The sequence below is a fragment of the Pseudorasbora parva genome, chromosome 19 (assembly GCF_024679245.1).
Source record: "Pseudorasbora parva isolate DD20220531a chromosome 19, ASM2467924v1, whole genome shotgun sequence".
NCBI lineage: Eukaryota > Metazoa > Chordata > Actinopteri > Cypriniformes > Gobionidae > Pseudorasbora > Pseudorasbora parva.
In genome coordinates, this window is record NC_090190.1 from 31,309,551 (window position 1) to 31,331,292 (window position 21,742).

General features: G+C 37.8%; 1 long non-coding RNA gene across 1 annotated transcript; it reads left to right on the forward strand.

Annotated features, from left to right (window-relative positions):
• The first annotated feature begins 10,791 nt into the window (after positions 1–10,791).
• On the forward strand, positions 10,792–11,832 carry LOC137048030 (uncharacterized). Its single transcript, XR_010899307.1, has 3 exons — positions 10,792–10,930; positions 11,103–11,224; positions 11,738–11,832. It is a non-coding gene; the product is annotated as an uncharacterized lncRNA (long non-coding RNA).
• Positions 11,833–21,742: the final 9,910 nt, after the last annotated feature.

Below are 21,742 nucleotides of genomic sequence, written 5' to 3' on the forward strand. Positions count from 1 at the left end.
CAGAGTAACAATAAGCAGGCAGGAGGTGTTAGTCAGGACAACAGAAGGTCAGTAATTATATGTTATACATGTGGCCAGCCAGGACATAAAAAATCTGATTGTCCTGTGCAAAAAGTGTCTAATACACGCCTGTGTTATGAGCTAAGATCTTCATTGAAGTTGAATGAGATTGAACCCAATACTGATACAATAGTTGAGGGGAAGATTGGAAACACAGTGTTTAAAGCATTGGTAGATTCAGGTTCAAGTCAGACATTAGTGAGACCAGAGTGTTTGGGAAAGTCAAATGTACTGAGACAGGATAAGCTGAGAGTCTGTTGTATTCATGGCGACGAAAAAGAGTATCCCAAAACTGAGATTGTGATGGAAATTGGAGGCCAGGCCTACAGTTAGATTTTTGGGGTAGTTGACAAAGCACCTTACCCAGTCATATTAGGCAGAGATGTACCAGTGTTGGTGGATCTGTTGCAGAATGACAAAAATGTAGCAGAGGCTATGGTGGTAACAAGCACACAGGCTAAGCAAGAAGAGTCCAGGAAACAGCTTTTACAGGATTTACCTTTTAATGGGGTTTCATAAGATAGAAAATCTAAGAGAGAGAAACGTCATGATAAAGTTGTGGGTACAGAAGTGAGAGAAACTGTGCCAAAACCGAATACTGGTGAGCTTGAACAAATTCCTCATGATATCGTACAGTTACAAAGGCAGGATGAAACTTTGAAGCCATTTTTTCAGTAATACAACATCAACATTAATTCAGAAAGATCAGCTGAGGGTCAAAGATGAACAGTTTTACTTGGTGAGTGCTGAATGTGAGAGATTGGTAGTACCGGAGACGATGAGGTTAAAGGTGTTACTGGGTCATTCAGTACCATGGGCAGGACGTTTAGGTCAACAGAAAACGCTGTCTAGAATCGCTAGCAGGTTTTATTGGCCCAAGCTTTATATTGATGTTATTGATTTTTGTAAATCATGCCCAGAATGTCAGTTGGTGAGGACAGCTAGAAAGAGTGACAGAGCACCTCTGGTAAGCTTGCCTATCATTGACATACCATTTTCTTCTATTGCAATGGACATTGTAGGCACTTTGGAAAGGAGTAGAGTGGGGAATAGGTACATATTGGTAGTGGCAGATTACGCTACTCGTTATCCGGAGGTGTTCCCTCTCAGCAAGTTTGTGTCTGATACAGGTGCTGATTGGGACCAGTGGTTGCCATATTTGATGTTCGCTTACAGTGGAGTTCCACAGTCATCAACAGGCTTTTCACCATTTGAGATGCTATATGGACGTCAAGTTTGTGGACCGTTGGATGTGCTAAAAGAGGCTTGGGAAGGAGGTAATGCACGTGAGCAAACAAACATTCCGCCGTATGTTATGAAGATGAGAGAGAAATTGGACTCGATGACGGAGGTGGTGAGGGCTACAAGCACAGCAGCAGCAAAAACACTGGTACGACCAGTCAAGTAGGAAAAGGTCGCTGATGCCAGGTCAGAAGGTACTGTTATTAATTCCTACTTCTGAAAGTTCACTGTTGGCTAAATGGCAAGGTCCATATAAAGTGCTTAGAAAGCTAAGTCACACGAACTATGAGATCTCTGTACCTGATCATAAGAAAAAGTCTCAAATTTTTCACATTAATCTTTTGAGGCCTTGGAACGAGAGAAAGGGTTCCTGGTCAGAGCGGAGGAGTTGGAGGAACAATATTTTCCGGTAAATCCAAAGCCAACTTTCCCAGTGATAGACCACCTATTACCTAAGCAGCAAAAAGCTTTCCAGAAGCTGGTACCGGGGGGTCTCTTTTCAGACAAGCCAGGAAAATGACACTCTTGCACCATGATATTCGTCTGTTAGCAACAGAGCCGATCAGGCAAATGCACTGCAGAGTACCAGAGTACTTATTCCAGCCCTGAGAGAGGAAGTGCAAGTGATGCTGGAGTCGGACATCATTGAGCCTTCAACAAGCGAGTGGTGTAGCCCAGTCGTACTGGTGCCAAAGAAAGACGGAACGCTTAGATTCTGCGTGGACTTCTCAAACTGAATGCTGTATCAGCTTTTGATCCGTACCCGATGCCAAGAGTCGATGAGCTGATCGAACGACTAGGCAAAGCTAAGTATTTGACAACTTTAGATCTGTGTAAAGGTTATTGGCAAGTGCCATTGACTGATTCTGCTAAGAACTTGACTGCTTTTTGTGTTCCGGCAGGGCTATTTCATTTCAAGTACATGCCATTCGGTCTGCACAGGGCCGCAGCAACCTTTTAACGCCTGGTTGATCATCAAGTGATACAGAGTCTGGACAGTTTTGCAGCAGCATACATTGACGACATTGTCATTTTCAGTGTCCACCTGGCAAAGGTGTTTGAAAGAATTCAACAGGCAGGCCTGATGGTAAACTCAAAGAAATACCAGATTGCTTACAGTTTCTTTCTTGGGCTATGTTGCTGGAGGAGGATCAATGAGACCTCAAGTGGACAAGCTACAAGCAATTTTGTCATGTTCCCCGCCATTAACGAAGAAAAGTGTCAGGTCATTTTTGGGTTTGATAGGTTGGTACAGAAGGTTTATACCTAACTTTGCCAGCAGAGCTGCTCCGTTGACTGATCTTATAAAAAAAAGCAGTTCCACTAAAGTCAAATGGACATCTGAATGTGACCGTGCTTTTAAAGGCCTTAAGACTTGCTTGTGTAAAGACCCAGTTTTGCAGAGTCCGAACTTTGATTGTTCTTTCGTGGTACAAACAGATGCATCTGAGCTAGGACTGGGTGCAGTACTGTTACAGGGTGAAGGGGAAGATCGCCATCCTGTGCAGTACATAAGCATAAAGCTTTTCCCTCGAGAGACTAAGTATTCCACAACTGAGAAAGAGGCTCTAGCCATCAAATGAGCCTTGGACACTTTAAGGTACTATCTGATTGTTAAAGACTTTGTGCTTGAGACAGACCATAGAGTTTTGCAATGGCTCAGGAGAATGAGAGACACTAATGCAAGAATAACACAATGGTATTTATCCCTTATTATTCACCTTATTATTGTTTTGATGTTTTTGATATTGTTATTATTTGTCTCAATGTCTTGGGTTCATTCCGAGTTGCTTAGCTGAGGGCAGCAATTGAATCCAGACTTTGTTGACTGTTATATTTTCTTTATTTTGTTTATAGTGTGATCAATGATATTCATGATTTGAATTATGTGTAAATGTGAATGTGATAGCAGTATTCTCGTGTTTTGGGTGTTAGCTGAGTCGACCCCTGTAGATGGTATGATCCATGAGTGTTTGGCGGGAAACTTACCTATAGAGTAGTATTGTATCCTTCATATCTCTGAAAAGTCTTAAGTTTTATTATATTTATAAAAGAAATATAGGCTGTACCGAGTTTTTCCACACAAAAAAAACGAGCGGCTGGAGGCGTATCGTGTGGGCGGAGCTAAAGAATGACGAGCACGCACAAAGCAGTGACGTCCTCAAGCGTGGAGAAGAAGATAGGTGTGTTCGACATCAAGGGGGTAATCTAGCGCTCGGAAAGCGTTCCACCCCTAGGGGCTGCCATTGCTAACCAAGCCATCACCTGCTGTTAGCATCCCATTGACTCCCATTCATTTTTGTGTCACTTTGACAGTGAATAACTTTACATCTGAGGCGTTTAAAGACTCCATTTGTCCATTTTTTATTTCTAAAGAAACACGACAATGCATAAAAGGCTCCGTTACCTTGTATCTTACACTATCGCCCCGCAGAAGCTGTTTTTGTAAAAATAGGCTAACGATTGCGTCATAACCAACGCGACTCTGTCGCACAGTTGAGAAATTACCGTATAGACCTGAGGAGACGCTCGCAGGCAATCTTTTACTGTCTATGAGACAGTCGAGGGGACGTGGAGACATAAAGTCTGATAAAGTCAAGGGAGAAGAATGGGGAGAAGCCCATAGTGAGCCAAAAGCAACGGGAGAAAATATTTAAACAACGTGATTCAGCTTTCACCTTTCACAACTACTAGAAGACTTTCAGCTGTCCGACAGGTTGCTCACGTCACATCTACGTTGTCAAGCTCAGTCTGAGCCTACGCAGTTCGCTCAGCCATCAGGAAGTGAGTCCTCCTATAATGACATCACATTCTGCCGTTGACGTCAATGGGATAGCTCAGTCCATTTATTTTACTATGTTCGACATCGGCTGCGGCTGGATGCATGCGATCGCCGAAAGTAGCCGAGTGCAGGCGGGGAGGAGCTGCAAACGGAGACGTGAAGTCGGACACTTTCTGCTTCCCGTGGTGACGCTTGCACTGCGTTTGCAAACTTCAGCACAGCTGAAGTTAAATAAATGCAATATTTCTCAAATACACAGATGTTTCAAATGATATTTTCATCCAATACTTTATATACTGCTTAATAAAGCGTCTATTTGGACAAGATTAAAGTTCAACATATAAACCTACACTATCAATGAAGTGGTGTCAACGTTTTTTTATCAGTTTTAGTTTGATAAACATGACAATATAACATCGCGACTACATGAAAAGAGGTTTTACTGTTATAAATAAATGATTTGTGAGCATTAGCGTGAATCGGCCAATCGTGGATCAGCTGTGTCGTCATCAGAGCTTTTGCAGCCTCCTGCAGCCACCCTTGAGAATCCGCCTGCTCTCGAATCGCTCTCGCGGTACTTTGTTGACATACGTCACAGTCACGTGCCGTCGGCGCTGTCTCAAGTCGGACAACATTTCTAACCGGCATGCATTGCTTTAAGTCAGCCGCCGATCGGTCTGCGCATCGCTAGGTGAAGTCGAACAAGCCTAATGTTACCCTAATAAATGGCTATCAATCAGATTCAACTAATACAGATATGATCCAGAATCAGATCCGGAGGCTGAAATAAATTGAACAGGAGAAGCAACAACATCAGGACATCCGTCTCTGTGTATGTACTGTATTTAGTGGACTGTCAACATTTGTGTGTGTTTACTCACAGTTTATGAGGACATGATTCGGTTTATGGATGATTGTATCCGACTAAACATTAGCAGTAGCAAGCAAAACAGTTTTGCACGTCAGACTAGTGTAACGTTATGCATAGAACAACAATGGAGTAACCGTAGCGCATTTGTTGTGAAGTAACAACCAATCCGATCAGTTGTTATTTACGTCAGTCACTTTCGATTTCACTTCCTGATGAGTGGACCACGCGAAAGGTACCACTTGGGTTTCTCCAGCATGTGGACTGAGTTTGACTTTCATGGTCAAACTGGATATGTTTAAGTTGTGCGTCAATGAAACCATGTAAGTCCTTTAATAGTGTTCTCTATCGAATTTCTTATCTGATGAATAATTACAGCATCGTGAGTTCGATCGTCCGCGAAGTGATGACGACTGTGCTTACATCTAGCCTAAGATGGTTGTTTAACATGTATATATTCTAAATACAATAGAGTTCATTATAATAATGATCACTGAATAATGTGTTTGATTAGTGTGATTAGTGTGTAGATTCTATCTGTAATTGTATATCGTTTATAGCTTATTGTTTAATGACGCAGCAAGATGTTTCGGATTATTCCGTTTATGAGCGCTAGTAAAAGTGGTACTACCGTAGATAATGTTATGTTTCTAATCGAACATTGGGATAAATGGCAGTTATTGTTAATAATGATGGAAATGTTTAATATTAGCAACCTGTCGGACAGCTGTAAGTCTTCTAGTAGTTGTGGAAAGTGAAATCTGAATCACGTTTTTTAAATATTTTCTCCCGTTGCTTTTGGCTCACTATGGGCTTCTCCCCATTCTTCTCCCTTGACTTTATCAGACTTTATGTCTCCACGTCCCCTTGACTGTCTCATAGACAGTAAAAGATTGCCTGCGAGCGTCTCCTCAGGTCTATACGGTAATTTCTCAACTGTGCGACAGAGTTGGTTATGACGCATTCGTTAGCCTATTTTTACAAAAACAGCTTCTGCGGGGCGATAGTGTAAGATACAAGGTAACGGAGCCTTTTATGCATTGTCGTGTTTCCTTAGAAATAAAAAATGGACAAATGGAGTCTTTAAACGCCTCAGATGTAAAGTTATTCACTGTCAAATTGACTCAAAAATGAATGGGAGTCAATGGGATGCTAATAGCAGGTGATGGCTTGGTTAGCAATGGCCGCCCCTAGGGGTGGAACGCTTTCCGAGTGCTAGATTACCCCCTTGATCAAAACCATATCAAAACAAGTTTCATACAGTCTTAAAACGCTGAATTAATTTGAGTTCAAGTTTACGTTTTACACAAATCTTCCCATTCTCTCATCATAACAAACAGCACATGATATAAATAAGGATTTATCTTGAAGTAGTCAGATATTTTAGTTTTTCATTAGACTTTGTAATGTTCCCTACAATTAGCCTATATATAACATTCCAGAACAAAAAAAGTAACAAAAATAGTTTTTTTAGTGGCATAAATTTGATCAACTATAAAAATTCATTCAAAATAGAAAAAAGGCTAATGAGCCAATAAGTCTTACTCTTCCCCTATCTACTGGCATAGTTTTTTATTTATTTTATTTTTTTATGTTGTTATCATCCTAATGTTATTTTGATACTCAAAGCATACACAACAGGTGAATATAAAGGAATGATGCTAGAATATACATAATTTTCCCAAGAGAGGAGTTTTAAATAGGCTAGTGTTTTAAAAAAACAGGGCAAACAATTTATAGCTACATTATTCCTTGAATGAATATAAACACATTTTACAGAAAGATCTCACAGAATCTAAAAACTGTTGAAATGACAGATAGCATCTGGATATAGTTTTAGCAGTGATCTCACGTTATCTAACTGCAGAGTCTGGCGATCTAACAATATAGGCTACATCAACTCTAGCATGCTTCATAAATACATCTTCTATTCCTGAGAGGACAATAATGGGGGGGGGGGGTGAAATGCTGTTTCATGCACACTGAGCTTTTTACACTGTTAAAGACTTGGATTCCCATCCTAAACATAAGCTGTGTCTCATTTCGTTAAATTTCGATGGCTGCGTCCTCCGGAGGACACGTCATGTGTAGGAAGCAGTATACGGAGTGTCCTCAATCAGAATTAAACGAGACATCCTTCGTAGGACACACAGGCAGGAAGTATCACGTTGCTATGCCAACAAGTTCAGCCTCGTTGCACTCTCACGCCAGTTATATGAATGAAAATTATTTATAACTTGGAAATGACTATGAAATGTTTCTTGTCTTGACAGCAATGTACTGTTCTAAACGTTTAAAATGCACTAAACAGTTGTAATCCTGTTAACCACAACTATCTGTTTGAGGTAATAGAGCTTAAAAAAAACAAAAAACAAAAAGCTTGAACTACTTATTTTAAACACCACCTACGCTCGCATGTATATCTGGCAGTGGTGCCGTTTTTTCATTAAAAAAAAAAAAAATTACCGGTTGTTAACGGAGACGCAAAGAATTGTGGGTTATCTCAAGCCGTGAAGGCTACACCTCATGCACACTCTGAATTCCTGTGAAAGAAGGACGCATTCGAAGGTCGCGTTTGGAGAGTCCTACTCACTTTTATGAAATGAGACGGCCTTATGACGTATGCACCCTTAGAATGCGACCTCCGGAGGACGCAGCCTTCTGAAATGAGACACAGCTATAGACAAAGTTTCACAAACTAATGTTGGACGTTTGATGGAGTATTTCTGTGTCAAAAATACTCCTTCTGGTTTCTCACAAGTTTCTGAGTGTTTTTTTCGAGTATGGGTCGGCTTGACGTGAACAGAGCGGAAGGTCCTTGTATGAGCCGTACGGGCTCTTCTCCCGGTAGGGTGCGTGTGCGCGCGCTAGCGACCAGACCGAGAGCAAATGCACGGTGCTCATAAACACTGCTCTCACTGCTGTCTCAGGACTTCACTAAATCAAAACCGCCACCAAAGAAGTGTGTTTTTGATGGAGCGGTGACTATAAAGGTTCACAATCGTGCTTTGGAAGCAGGTGGTGAGTAAAACTGCTTCAAATGTCTATGTTGTTGGCTATCGTCGCATGAGTAAAACATCAGTGAACAACACGATCGTATAATTAATTTATCAATGAAGCATGCGATGTAACTTATGGCGTGTGTTTAAATACATTTGTTTGCTGACCACTATAGGTATCTGTTTGTTTATTGTAAAACCACCCCAAACATAAACCTAGGTGACGTTCACACAAAGCACATTCAAATGTGATTCATGGTTTCACATACAAATAACAGTCTGACGTGCAAAACCATTTTGCTTGCGATTGCTAAGATTTAGTCGCATACAATAGTCCATAAACCAAATCATGTCCTCACAATCCACAAGTAAACAAATGCAAATGTTGACAAGCCACTAAATACAGTAACGTTACATACCACAGAGACAGACGTCCTGCTGTTGTTGCTTATCCTGTTCAATTTATTTCAGCCTCCGGATCTGATTCTGGATCATATCTGTATTAGTTGAATCTGATTGATAGCCAATGTTTATTAGGGTAACATTTTATTTCCCACGCTTGACGATGTCAGCTTTCAGAAGCTCTCGTGCACTAGCTGCACGCTCATCGTTCTTTAGCTCCGCCCACACGATACGCCTCCAGCCGCTCGTTTTTTTTTCCGGAAAGACTCGGTACAGCCTGGCTTTCTTTTATAAATATAATAAAATAATAAAACTAAAGACTTTTCGGAGATATGAAGGATGCAATACTACTCTATAGGTACTCAAGATTGACATGAGATTGACTGAAACTGAGTGCCCCCCCCCCCCCCCCCTTAAGTGAAATACAGTTGAGAAAGAGGATGCATATCCCTGTATTAGGCCTTAAAGGGGCAGTAGCCTTTATTACTATCTGTTTAATGTCAGACAAAAGATAAGGACATCACTCACCAACACAGTCTCACCCTCGTCAAATGTTGCCGAACGGTCAAGGGACCCTGACGTCAGCTGTTGACGCACAGGGTACCCCTAAATCGGCATTTTTCGACGTACTGGGTAATCCACTGATTTCAATGAGAAACCTAGGGCGTCATATACAGACGTGTTGGGCATGTGAATGTTATCGTCATGATGGAATTTATTGGGTTATAATTTTTCCATTATGGCATGATGGAGTGTGATTCTCAATTTAATCAGCCAGCACAATTGTATTTACATTTATTTACGCTATGATGCACGTTTGAAACAGCAGTCAACCCCCACCCCGCCCTAACCTACCCATTTGCGTATTATATGATATAAAACACAGACTGTAACAGACAACAGGCACACTTTATTGAAAAAGTCAAACTATTCCGAGGCCAAACGATTGAATTGTGTGAAGAAAAGACCCAAAAGCAATCACCGTCTCTATCCGCGCCGCGCCCCGCGCCCCGGCGTCACACTGAAGATGCCACAGGTAGACCCCTCGGCGTCACGCGATGGACGAACTGGGAACCCAATTGCTTTCAGTGGGAAACCTTTGGCGTCAACATTAGACGGCAATTCTATCGGTATGAAATCGCGCTGAAGAAGTCTCATTCAGAACACATCGCGATGTTTGGCATCAGATCACGTGTGCCACATGTTGGTGAGTAGTCATATATTATGTCCTAATATTTGATATAAAGTATTTTCTGCTTGTCGTTATTGATCATGTTCAGTCACTGCATTGTATCTGTCATCATCTCCACTGAGGCTTTGCATTTCTTTGCTTTCTAAATAAACACACCTTGCTAATAGGGTGATTAAACACTGTCACGTGACGTGCTAAAGACCTTTAAACAGTTGTTAATATTTAATAATAATTACTAGGGTAGTTCCAACGTGGCATTTGTAGTAGAAGCACAATAAAAAAACAACACATGCCATGCGTTTACCACAGTATTGGTAGTTTTAATGTGATATTTGTTGTAAATAAACAGTAACCACAACAATTGGTAGTTTTAATGTGATATTTGTTGTAAATAATCAGTAGCCACAACAATTACCATGCTTTAAATGCATTTTAATGTAAAATCCAAATATTGTTATTTAAATAGTATACTTTATAATGCTATATATTATATATTATGACGTTTTTCTCTCTTTCTTTTTTTTTTTTTTTTTTACCTGAAAAGACCAAAAGGGCCTCTCGGACTCAGTCAACCCATTCTTGTTTGTGGAGAAGTAACGGAGAAAACCGAAAGCTGCAACATCAAATATTTGTAATGGTATGTATGTGTTGGTTTGAACCCTTTATCAAACATTTTATTTAGCATTTGTTGTTACTTATTCTTACAAATCCCATAGCTCAATCAGTAAGAACATATTCCCAAAGTCTTAATAATTCACAAGATTTAACAAGTTTTCAAATTCGTATGATTCTCATACATATAGCTCTGAAAAAAATTAAGAGACCACTTAACATGGATTTCTAAATGTTAATGGTCTCTTAATTTTTTTTCCAGAGTTGTATTTGTATATGAAGAGTTCAGATGCAAAAGCCTCAAAAAGCCACTTCGGTCACATGACATCAGATATTCGATATTTTTTCTTAATCAGATCAGTTGCACTGTTTATAACGTCCCGTTTGCATGTAAATAATTTATGTGATCACAAAATCAAGTGAGTTATCTACATTTTCAAACAAATTCATGATATAGCTTGCTATTACATACTTTTAATAATGGGAATGCACACATATCTGTGAACTTACTACATAAATGTATTTAACATTTAATTATGCAACGTTTTTTTTTCAGCAAGAAACAGTTATGTATGAACTCACAACTTGCATGAAATGCAATACAATTTCCTCTTTCTTTCTGTCTTGCAGGATTACTTGCAGATTACTTTTATTTATTTATTTTTGTTTAAAAGATCTCTACAATATCAAACTCAACAGCTCTTTTAAGAGTCAACCCTCACAAGAGCTTCTAGTGATTCTCAGCGAATCTTGCCGTAATCAGCCCTTCACAGGTAAAGTTGAATATTATCAGTATACTAAAGTATATACAGTTTTTAGTATATATACTCATCAAATGCTCACCTTAATCTTATGGTAAATTAACTTTATTGTAACTGTCTTAATTTATATGTTTTAAAAACAATAGTATTTGCACAGAGTAAGTGAGACTTTCTTGTTTTACAGAAGAGAAGAAAGACCAGACCTTATATCGAAGCAAGCTAAGAAAATAAGTCCTTTGTTTAGGGTGAGGAAGGAAGATGGACATCTTGTGCCCGAAGAAGACAGAAAAGTGCGCAAGTCCATTGGTATGTCTTGTATTGAAGCAATGCTGTAATATGTAGTACAAAATTTGATGTTGATCTCTCAAAGGACTATTCATTTCAACAGTGATCATTCTTTTTACTCTGATAAAATACGTACCATTATTCATGTCTAAATCTTTTAATAACTCCTAAAATAAGCAAATGAAGTTCTGGATCTTGGATTTATTTAAAATGGTAAATATTTGTTTTCCGTTTTTGATACAATTATTATTACACTTTTGGCCTTCAGTTCTTAAAAACTGCACCGTCTGTTTGTCTTAGATAAAAGCAGACAAGTGTGGGAAAAAGCATTTAGTTGTTATAAACTCCATGTATTTCTCCATTGTTTTGTAGACCATGGATGGTTCTGGGTAGCTTTAGAATATAATGAGTTGGGACATATTAGGAATCAAATAGTAAATGTTCTTTGAATTATGTGAAAAATCTGGTTAGTTCTTTGGCTTGAAACAAGGCCTTATACTCCACAGACTAAACACATTGCATTTGTGTTTTAAGATGGATAGCAAGAGAAGGCACAAATTCTACAGGAAAAAGATGTGCTGCCAAGGAGGAATACAAGAGGCAAAAACTCTGAGAACTATACATGGCCATGGGTGCTTCATAAGCATGGTAAGTCTGGTGCCTGGGTAACTATTTCTTAATTATGTCCATGAAAGTTGTATTGGAGTATTTGAACAATTTTAAATTGTAAAGGCTATCACAAGTGATGCTCTTGAAACAAGTAACTAAAGAAATCTAGCATCACTGACAAAGGCTCAGAAGAGACCATGCCTTTCTAAAAGATCTTTATAAAAGATCTACTGTTTAAAAGGTTGCTGTTGATATGGGTAAATTAGTTTTTGTTCAGTACTTGGCTAATATTATGGGCTGCAATATTATACATAATGCTTCAATGTGTATATTATTTTATGTACTGACTGCTGCTTTGTAAATTTAAATCAGGAATTGGCATTTCTGCCCATTTTGAGGTGGAGAGTTTACTGAAGAACATAGGTTAACCCGACTGTACATTAAACTTAATCTGAATTGTGTTTGTTGTTTTACTTTTAGACCTGGGGCCTATTGCACGATACTAGGATAAGGGATTAAGCCGGGATATTTTGGTGATCCTGGCTCAATTTATCCGCTAATATACAGTTATCTTTCTTTATCCTTATCGTTCTTGGTATGAGTTTGCCTTCAGGGTATGTTTACATGACAGCTGTGTACTACATTTTGCATAAAAATGACAAGATCACCAAGATATCCCGGTTTAATCCCTTATCCTAGTTTTGTGCAATAGGCCCCAGGACTGGAGAACGCCGGATTATACGACTTCTTCCTCTGGTTGAGAAAAGGCTACACAACATCAGTGATCACATCATCTGTACATTGATTATACTGTAGGGTACAAGTGGGCGAACTGTTTAGAAGAAGAAGAAGAAGAACATGAACATGTGTAACGGGGTAGATATAAAAAAAAAAAAAAAAAGATTATTTTTCAGGGACTTTTATTTTGACGGGTGGACTGGTTTTCGGCAGTCAGAGTGCGCTGCGAGAGAAGAAGCAGGCAGAGCGCGGTGGATGAGAGTGACGCACAAAGAGATTGATGAGTCGTGTTCGAGAAGCTCGTCCGATAAGGTTACTTCACGGAAGTTAATCGGGGCTTTTAGTTGAATAAAGGACGACAGCATCAAGTAATCTTGTGAACGGTATCCTGCGTTTTGTGGTGGAAAAGATTTGTATCGTTTTGCTCCATGGATTGCATTGCTTGGCATTGCATTGGACTGCTGGAGTGACGCTTTAACGCCTCATGAAGCCCCGTAAGTGTATAAAGTACAAATGTTACTTGATTGATGACGATTGAAGAGATGTTTAACATTTTTTTGAGCGTGTTACACGATTTACGTTTTGATCGAGAAGCAGTCTTACGAACTAGCATCCAACTGAACTGATCACGCGTTATATGAGTGTTCTGCACGTGTAGTTGCGCGTGAGATGAGAAATGCTGTGCGTTGGTGCGGAATGTAGTGAGAAGACTCGTGTTTAAAACTTTTTTTTCACCCTGCCATCCAAACGACATTTCAGATCGATTCATCTCAGTTTGATTCATTTGGGTTTTTTTTGTGGCATCTTCTAGTTTTTTTTGAGCATTTCATTGAGTTTGAGTGATTCAACTACACTATCTCAAGTGAATTTCAACGCACGCTACGTCGAGACAACGCACTCAAGTCATTTTTCTATTGACTGTTTTTTTCCAAGTTATTCCCTTTTGGTATTTTGCTCCATTGGACAGTGAGCTGTGCGAGTTCAGTTGAACTGCAGAACCTAAAGTGAACTGCGAGTACTTAAAGGGACGTTTCACGTAAGTGTTTTCTATGTATGGTGAAATTTCATTGTGTATGCACTTTAACTGGGATAATTTGAGCTGTGAAAACTCATTGTAAAAAAAAAGTACTAAAAAAGTCAAGTGTTTTCTATTTTAAAGTATCCTTGGGTTTGATTATTGTACAAGTGGAAAGTTTATAACTTTTACATTGAAGGTGTTTATGCCCAAGTGATTTTGGAAAGAACTCAAAGACTGTTATTTTTTTTATTTATTTTTATTTATTTAGTGGTTTACACTGAAGTCACACTTTCTTACAAGGAAGACACACATACACAGAAAATAAATACTGTTTAATTTTTTAATTTACCTACAGTGTATCCTTTTTGGTTGAGAGCTGTCAGGGAGTAGGGGCGTCTCACCTACTTTAATAGACCAGGGAAGGGAGGAATATATTCAACTATATTTTCACTTCAGAAAGCCACCTTGTGACATTACTTTAACTGAAGTCTACCCTTGTCGGTCTATAGAGTGCTTCTCATTAAACTAGGACACTACATATATACATTAGTATATAGCGAGACTAAAAGCACTGAACGCGAGGACCAAGATCCTTTCGTTGTTCAGTCTTCCAGGGCAGCGCTAACAAATTTCCCCTACCAGACGGGCTAAATACCCGTTACACATGATAGAGGGAAGAGACAGAAACCAGTCTAGTTGTAATAATGAATCATTATTTTCCAACACTATATCAAATCTGTTTTCTGTATCATAGTTGACTGGATGGGATTATGTGGCACTCATTTGTGTGGTTTCAGCAGCTGTGAATGGATTAATATGATGTTAATGTGTTTTTTAAAACCCATTTTTATTTATCTTGAATCTTATTTGACTTTATTCTACTTTATCAACTGTATACTGTATCCTCCAATAAAGTGTTGAGTGATAAAGTATGGTGAGTATTGTGTATGGTGTTTGGTACAGTAAATACACATTCAACAAGTTTATTTAGGATATCTAATTAGTTACCAAGAATATTTTACTTGAGAAGTAAACATTTTTTATCTGGTTATATTATATTTGTTACAATGCTCCAAAAAGTTGTATATACTTGCATGCTGTGACAAGTATGTCAGTTTTCAGTGAAATAAAGGGAAGGATTACAAACACTTCAAGTTTAACTGAACATGATCCATGTTGATCATTGTACATCTACTACTGCAATAAAAATTAAAGCATGCACATTTTCGATGCCAGGTACGTGAAGAGGGTGTAGATGAAATTGTGACAATGTCTCTTGTTATTAATTATCTTAAATCTTAATGGTGCATTGTCCTATATTTAATGGTAATAATGAAGTGTAAATAATATAAATAGTTTTTGTTTACTCTGGAAAGTGGATAATGGCAAGTTGTTGTAGGTTCATCCATTATATTTATTAGTGTTTATCCATAAAAGAAAATAAAACTTAATAATTATTATTTTACAACATTTCTTTCAAATATTTCTGTATTTCATCAGATGGTCTTACAATATCAAAACCTAGCACAAGCATGACGTTAGAATAGAAAAGACAAAATACTCTGATATTTAAATGTGACTCAAAGTTTGTTGTACGTGATGAGGAGAATAGATCTGTGTATGTTGTACTGCCCTTACACCTCCAGGGACCCAGTAGTGGCCCCTGGAAGAGCAAAAAAAAAAAAAAAAGCATATTTCAAATGGCTTTAACTCAAAGTCTGGTTAGCGTATCACAGAGAAAATTGGCAGGACAACATATGCAATGTTTACTAAATAATGTTGGCCACAGTTTTCAGACATATATGGAAAGCTGCCATAAAGGTTTTTTTTTAAAGTGCTCACAGTAAAATATACAATTTCAGCTTGGCCCTCATATATGTCATAAAGGTTTGCACAATGAACATATTTCAATATCCAGTTGTCCATTAAATATGTAATTTACTTAACATTTATTGTTTCATTATGAAACCTTTTAAACTACATTACCCATATATCTGTCATTGTATCAATGCAATGGGAAACATGGCGCTGTAGTTCATAGAAGTGTGCAGAAATGCTTAGGGTTAGGGTTGGGTTCTCAGTAAAGGAGTCATTTCTCACAACATAGCGACACTTTATAGTTAGCTTAACGTATTACTGACGTAATAATAACACCAAAACATACTTTGTAACATGAAACGCCGTTTTATATGGGTTAAAACAGATAGTGCAATCACAGCGCGTTCTGCGATAAAGTCACAGCCAATGACAACCCAGCTGAACAGAGGCGTCACACTTACTTGTCCATTTATGGTAAATTATATCACATCTCATCCGGTTCAACTGAAGGGGTAGATTCCTTAAATATTTAATATTTAGGCTGCTAAATATTTTTTTATTCTAATTAAATAATAAAACTCACATTTTAAAACAAAAGTCTTCTTTGTGTGGTTAAACTGATGCATAATAAATATATTTGAAAGAGAATCCTTTTTCTATGCAATGGTCTAAAAGCATAAACTTCTTTAAGCCATCCTTTACAATCTGACCTCTTGGAATTAAAACAAATATAACAAAAGCACAATGAATGCACACAATTTTGTAAGCATATTCCAAGATTTAATGTCAAACAGTTTAAATACAAATGTAGTGCCCATATATACACACACACACACACATATAAATATATACAAACACACACATATAAATATATACACACACATATATATATATATATATATATATATATATATATATATATATATATATATATATATATATATATATATATATAGGCAAAAAAAGAACATTTTACATTCTAAACTTTAATACTATATATTTGTGATTATTGTTCACTTTTATTGTAACTAAATTAAATGCCAATTAAAATAGTTGATGATTATTGTAAATGTTAACCATTTTCAGTAAGAAAATACTTCTATAAAGTACATTCATGTTACAGTTACATTAACAAGGTAGTGATATAATGATAGGTAGTGAAATAATGATAGAGGTAGTTATGGTAGACATGTACTTTAGTGACCATTGTAATAAAAGTTTGAATGAATAATTATTAATTTCAAAAGGTATTAACTCTCACTATCATCATTTGTTCAAACAAACAACAAATGCAGAAATATACATGGACTATAGCATCATGAAGTCAATGCATGACTAGAACTAGTGGATGGCAATAGATATGTCCTTCACTAAAACTCCTGATGATAAAGGCATAGGCAGACATCAAGAACAGTTTATGAATATTGGTTCTGCATATATCAAAGAGATCATAAGACTCCACGTGAAGACTTTGAGACACTGTGACAGAGCAAAGGGTGCACTTCACTGGACAAGTCCTATGCATGCCCAAACAACAACACCCAAAAACACTTATGAATTGGACACCACCAGGAGGACGCACGAGACAGGGAAAACCAAGGAAGATATGAGACAGATGTTTCACGAAGACCTCAATGCCGGTGTTCCATGAGAAGATGTGAAAACGTGGCCACAGATCGAATATGTTGGAGGACACATGTTGCCCAATGTGCCCAGGACAGGACATGATGATGATGTTGTCAGTTTATACAAAACTGTAGGATTTATTTCTGTAAAAAACGATGCATAATTAAATGTTAAATACATTTATGTAATAGGTTCACAGATATGTGTGCATTCCCATTATTAAAAGTATGTAATAGCAAGCTATATCATATGAATTTGTTTGAAAATGTAGATAACTCACTTGATTTTGTGATCACATAAATTATTTACATGCAAACGGGACGTTATAAACAGTGCAACTGATCTGATTAAGAAAAAATAATCGAATATCTGATGTCATGTGACCGAAGTGGCTTTTTGAGGCTTTTGCATCTGAACTATTCATATACAAATACAACTCTGGAAAAAAAATTAAGAGACCATTAACATTTAGAAATCCATGTTAAGTGGTCTCTTAATTTTTTTCAGAGCTATATGTATGAGAATCCTACGAATTTGACAACTTGTTAAATCTTGTGAATTATTAAGACTTTGGGAATATGTTCTTACTGATTGAGCTATGGGATTTGTAAGAATAAGTAACAACAAATGCTAAATAAAATGTTTGATAAAGGGATCAAACCAACACATACATACCATTACAAATATTTGATGTTGCAGCTTTCGGTTTTCTCCGTTACTTCTCCACAAACAAGAATGGGTTGACTGAGTCCGAGAGGCCCTTTTGGTCTTTTCAGGTAAAAAAAAAAAAAAAAAAGAAAGAGAGAAAAACGTCATAATATATAATATATAGCATTATAAAGTATACTATTTAAATAACAATATTTGGATTTTACATTAAAATGCATTTAAAGCATGGTAATTGTTGTGGCTACTGTTTATTTACAACAAATATCACATTAAAACTACCAATTGTTGTGGTTACTGTTTATTTACAACAAATATCACATTAAAACTACCAATACTGTGGTAAACGCATGGCATGTGTTGTTTTTTTATTGTGCTTCTACTACAAATGCCACGTTGGAACTACCCTAGTAATTATTATTAAATATTAACAACTGTTTAAAGGTCTTTAGCACGTCACGTGACAGTGTTTAATCACCCTATTAGCAAGGTGTGTTTATTTAGAAAGCAAAGAAATGCAAAGCCTCAGTGGAGATGATGACAGATACAATGCAGTGACTGAACATGATCAATAACGACAAGCAGAAAATACTTTATATCAAATATTAGGACATAATATATGACTACTCACCAACATGTGGCACACGTGATCTGATGCCAAACATCGCGATGTGTTCTGAATGAGACTTCTTCAGCGCGATTTCATACCGATAGAATTGCCGTCTAATGTTGACGCCAAAGGTTTCCCACTGAAAGCAATTGGGTTCCCAGTTCGTCCATCGCGTGACGCCGAGGGGTCTACCTGTGGCATCTTCAGTGTGACGCCGGGGCGCGGCGCGCGGCGCGCGGCGCGGATAGAGACGGTGATTGCTTTTGGGTCTTTTCTTCACACAATTCAATCGTTTGGCCTCGGAATAGTTTGACTTTTTCAATAAAGTGTGCCTGTTGTCTGTTACAGTCTGTGTTTTATATCATATAATACGCAAATGGGTAGGTTAGGGCGGGGTGGGGGTTGACTGCTGTTTCAAACGTGCATCATAGCGTAAATAAATGTAAATACAATTGTGCTGGCTGATTAAATTGAGAATCACACTCCATCATGCCATAATGGAAAAATTATAACCCAATAAATTCCATCATGACGATAACATTCACATGCCCAACACGTCTGTATATGACGCCCTAGGTTTCTCATTGAAATCAGTGGATTACCCAGTACGTCGAAAAATGCCGATTTAGGGGTACCCTGTGCGTCAACAGCTGACGTCAGGGTCCCTTGACCGTTCGGCGACATTTGACGAGTAGGGGTGAGACTGTGTTGCACTCACTGCTCTTGATTGAATAGCTTTTGTAAGTTTAATAAGGATTAATTTTTTATTTCAACCGTTAAATGTGCAGTTATTTTACAATTGATTAATTTATTCAATTTCACCTAAAAACTAATTTAGACCTACCTGAAAAATCTGAAAAGCATTTATTTTATTAGTATCTTTGCTCAATAGTATTTATTTGTGCTGCTGCTTGTATTTAAGTTTTTTGTTCTTATTTTCTTTATTTTTATTTGACAGTAGTTCTTTCTTTCCCTGAGCATTTACATTTACATTCTTTCGTGGAATGTATACGCCAAAACTCATTTTGGCGTGCATATGATACACTGTTTTTTGCGTGCATATGATACGCATTTTATGGCGTATTATACATATGAACCCCCCACCCCACTACCCTAAACCTACCCAAGAGAGAGTGTCATATATACTCCATAAAGTGCGTATCATATGCACGCGAAAAACAGCGTATCATATGCACGCCAAAATGAGTTTGGGCGTATACAGTCCACGACAATGCACACTCGTACTATTTATACGCATTTTTCGTGAGGTCCGGCTGGTTACACCCCTAGTGTATCATATGTATGGGTGTGCCATGACTGAAAAAAGGAAACACTGATTTGGTGAACGGCTGTGGCTCAACGGAAAAACAATCCAAACAATCACAATTCCCTATCTCGAGGGAACTTCGAGCTGCGTCGAAACGCTAGGGGACGCCTCTGCGTGCCATGTCATGAAGCACTTGTGTAATCAGTCCAATAGCGGGACGATACGTCACGGGCGGGTGACGTCATCGACCAGGAAGCTATAAAGCATGCCCGGACCAAACAGTCACTAGGCTTGTTCGACTTCACCTAGCGATGCGCAGACCGATCGGCGGCTGACTTGAAGCAGTGCATGCCGGTTAGAAATGTTGTCCGACTTGAGACAGCGCCGACAGCACGTGACTGTGACGTATGTCAACAAAGTACCGCGAGAGCGATTCGAGAGCAGCCGGCCGATGCAGCCGCTGCAGATTCTCAAGGGGGACTGCAGGTGGATGCAAAAGCTCTGATGACGACACAGCTGATCCACGATTGGCCGATTCACCGCATGACAGCGAACACGTGCGTTTCGTGTTTATTCTAAAACCTTACGTTATGCTAATGCTCACAACCCAGATAGCATGGTGACATTGATTCAATGTTGAAATTCCATCAGAATCATCATTTTGGTTGAGGTTGAAATTTCAATGCTAAGTAATATTGGATCAATGTTGAAAATTCAATGCTAACACCATACTGGACCAATGTTGAAAATTCACTGCTAAATAATATTGGATCAATGTTGATAATTCCATGCTTTTCAGTGTTGAAAAGACAAACATTGAATCAATGCTGATGTTTGGTCATCTTAATTCTCCACCGGTGAGGCTTACGGTCAATCTATCTGTCACATTATTCAACAAGTTAAGGCAAGTCCAAATCAATTGGCTACATTTGTGTGAATTTGAGCACATTTATTATCCTCAAAGGATACGATGAGTACACCAACGAGTATGTGGATTCACAAAGAATACATAAATGTAAATTTTGTAATTGTAAGCCTTTCTTTAAATTTTTCTGGAAGAGTTCAAATTGTATGCGTGTTTGATTTCTGACTCTTCCAATAAGAAAGCCTATTATTATTATTTAAATCATATAGAATGTACATGCATTTCATTATTTATCTAAAGAATACAGAGTTAATAAAGAATTTAGAATGTGTCCCTATCGAATGCGCCACAATCCAATCTAGCAGGTGGCGGTAATGCACCTTCAAGACATCCACCAATCAACCAAAGCAAGCGCAGCTGAACAGACTTCAATCGCGAAAAAGAGACACAGGACAACGACCATATTTTTTTAGAGGTAAGTGGCCTACAAAAATATAATTATAAAAATTATCTCAATTTTAATTTAGTGTTTTTGTTCATCTTTATGTTTTACAACTTGTGTGCTTCTCCTCAGCACGTTAGAGTAAACTGCAATGTTAATAATAGTCACATGAGCGCCCTCGTAAGTTACACAACCAACGGCCAGGATAATCTTAATACATTGAGTTTCAGTTTGTTTTTCACCAAACCATATCATATTTGTATTCATTTTTTTTCTTAAGATTGGCATATACACTGTGAATTGCGTCCGAATTCTGACTCGTGCAATTTTTTTTTTTTTTTTTTTGTCGTGCGTCGTTTGTTGTGAGGTGTTCATCTATTTTATGAGATGATTTTAGTATTAAGATAATTCATCTGTGCGAGTAAAATTTGCATCTGTGGAAACGGTGCTGCACATGCATTCATTGACTTGTGAGTCGATCCTATTTGATTCATTTGGATTTTGACTCACAAGTCAATGAATGCGCGGCGCAGATCCACAAACGTATCTTACTCGTTGCACACAGATGAATCATTTTGAATCACCCTATATTCGTCCAGTGTATAAACGATCCACTGTTCTTTTGAACTTTCTATTTATCAAAGAATCCTAAAAAAATGTTTCAACATTGGTTATAATCATAAATGTTTCTTGAGCAGTAAATCATCATACTAGAATGATTTCTGAAGAATCATTTGACACTGAAGACTGGAGTAATGATTTGCATCACAGGAATAAATGACATTTTAAAATATATTCAAATACAAAAGTTATTTTATATTTTAATATTTCACAATGTTACAGCTTTTTTGTATTTCTAACTTATGTCACTTATGTTCTT